This window comes from Chenopodium album, chromosome 5, assembly GCF_948465745.1.
Source record: "Chenopodium album chromosome 5, dcCheAlbu1.1, whole genome shotgun sequence".
NCBI classification, from domain to species: Eukaryota; Viridiplantae; Streptophyta; class Magnoliopsida; order Caryophyllales; family Amaranthaceae; genus Chenopodium; species Chenopodium album.
In genome coordinates this window covers 64,442,371-64,444,951 of record NC_137838.1, presented here as the reverse complement: position 1 = coordinate 64,444,951, position 2,581 = coordinate 64,442,371, and the positions used below count along the sequence as shown (strand labels likewise).

The window sequence follows — 2,581 nt, the reverse complement described above, 5'->3', positions numbered from 1 at the left end:
AGGGAGAGAAAGAAGACTAACTCAAGGATCGGGCCTTATTTGATGCTTGAACTTCTTGGTACCTTTGTTCTTGTTTGCTGTTGTTGGAAGACTTGCACTTTGTGTTGTTGTTGTTGTTTTTTTTATTTTTTTTTTATTTTTTTTTTACTTTATCTAGTACAAAAATACTCGGGTTGCCTCCTGAAAGTGCTCCTTTAACGTCACTAGCTTGACGCAAATTCAAAAAATATCCTCAAGGTGGGATAAAGTTTGAAACCAACTTGTCACCATTGTTTTCATTGTTACAACTTGCCTTCTTGGGAAAAATCAAATTGTTTTCATGACTAAAACCTACAACAAGCTTATTCTCAACTTCTTTTGAATCCTTCTTCTTCTTTTTTCTCTTTGATTTTCCCTTCCTCTTCTTCTTGGAAGCTTTGATGTCACCCTCTTCATCCTTGTGAGTGTCGGACTCACCATCTTCAAACATAGTCTTGAGGCAAGCAAGCATGGCAATCACCTCATCAAACCTATCCAAACCTTGCTTTGACTCATGGACATTGAAAAGAGGATTAGTAGCACAAAGCATTCTCAATATATGCAAATCATTATCACTAATAGCATCTAAGGTCATGAAATCTTTTATAGGGGAAGGAAATCCTCTCTTTAGGGTCAATAGTAAGACAAAATTCATCATCACGCACATTTAATGTGAGTTTTCCTTCCCTTACATCAATGATTGCACCACCCGTTGCTAAGAAAGGTCGACCTAGGATAATAGGGGTGAGGACATCTTCCGTCATTCCTAGCACAATAAAATCAACCGGAATGGTGAAATTACCTACCTTGAGAGGGATATCCTCAACCTTACCCTTAGGGAATTTGGTGGATCCATCGGCAAGTTGAAGAATGACATTAGTGGGTACCAAACCACCTATACCAAGCTTCTCATAAACCGAAAAAGGCATCAAACTCACACTAGCTCCTAAATCACATAGGGCATTTTCAAAGGAGATGTTCTTAATAGAGGAAGGAATAGAGAAACTTCCGGGATCTTTTAGTTTAGTGGGAGAGTGGTTTTTTTATAATTGCACTACAATTTTCGGTTAAGCTCACCGTGGTGGACTCACTCATGCCAACCATCTCATCCTCACTTGACTTAGACACCTCAAATTTTTTTTCTTCTCCAACCTCCTCATTCTCACTCTCTTTTTGCAAGCTCATGGGTGGAGTTTCATCTATGCTGGTCCCACATCTAGTTATGATTGCCTTACAATGTTCTTCTTGACTAGGTGAAGAGGTGCTAGAATTGTTGTTTTTAAGTGCATTAACTAGTTGAGTTAATTGAGTTTTTAGCATCTTATTGTGGAATTACACTTGCTTGATAGTCTCCTCTAAGTCATTGGTTTTCTTAGTTTGAGCATTAACAAATTTTTCCATTGTTATTTCTAGGCTTGACTTAGGAGGGGGAGCTTGAAGTTGGAGAGGAGGTTGAGGGATAGGAGCAAGGGTAGGTTTATTTCCTCCATTAAAACCGGGTGGGTTGTTGTTGGACGAATATTGGCCTCTTTGGTGATACCTATTGTCATTTTGTTGATTTGCTTGGTTGTTTGACATATAGTTACCACTACCTTGGTTCCTATAATTTCCTTGATTATTGTTTTGAACATTCCTTTGGCCACTATATTGACCTTGACCATTTCCTTGGGTTTGGTCCCCTTTCCAACCAAAGTTTGGGTGATGTTTCCATCCCTCATTATAGGTGTTGGAATAAGGGTCATACCTAGGATTGGTTTGACCATTGTGAATTGCATTTACTTGTTCCATGGAAGGGGAAGGGGAGCATGAATCATTATACAAATAGCTCTCCGAAGTAACATGATCATCACTTCCACAAGCATCACAAGACATCATTTTTATTGACATGTTTTCTTTTAATGAACTAGATGCATGCGAATTTTGATGTGGGGAAGGGGATAGAGAAGAGGATTGCAATTGATCAAACTTAGATGATAAAGCATCTAATTTTGAATTAATTATGTTGATAGCATTTACCTCATACTTTCCTCTTTTCTTGGAAGTGATTCTCTCATTTGGGCTCCAATCGGTATAGTTTTGAACTACATCCGCTATGATCTTAAGTGCCTCCGTTGGTGGCTTTTTCATGATAGGTCCTCCCGATGCTCCATCCAAGATTATTCGGTCCGCTCTCAAAAGACCTCTATAAAACCCATGGAGCAAGAGCCAATTCTCCATGCCATGGTGAGGGCATTGTTGTTGGTAGCTCTTGAATCTCTCTTAAGCATCATAGAGAGACTCATCGGGCTCTTGTTAAAAGTTCGAAATCTTGGACCTCAACTCCGCCGTTTTTCCAAGAGGAATGAACCTCCCAAAGAATGCCGAAGTCACCTCATTCCATGTGTTCAATGAGTTCGGAGGCAACCTATCAAGCCAATCACTTGCACTCCCCGTGAGAGAAAATTTGAACATACTTAGAAGGATGTATTCCGGAGTCACCCCATTTGCCTTCACGGTGCTACAATATCGTGTAAATTGCTTAAGATGTGCAATGGGATCCTCATGCTTGGCCCCGGAAAATTAA

At 39.7% G+C, this 2,581-nt stretch overlaps 1 non-coding gene across 1 annotated transcript; it reads left to right on the top strand.

Moving 5' to 3' along the window:
* The first annotated feature begins 2,233 nt into the window (after positions 1-2,233).
* LOC145633288 (small nucleolar RNA R71) lies at positions 2,234-2,340 on the top strand. The gene has a single exon (XR_014112623.1). It is a non-coding gene; the product is annotated as a small nucleolar RNA R71 (small nucleolar RNA).
* Positions 2,341-2,581: the final 241 nt, after the last annotated feature.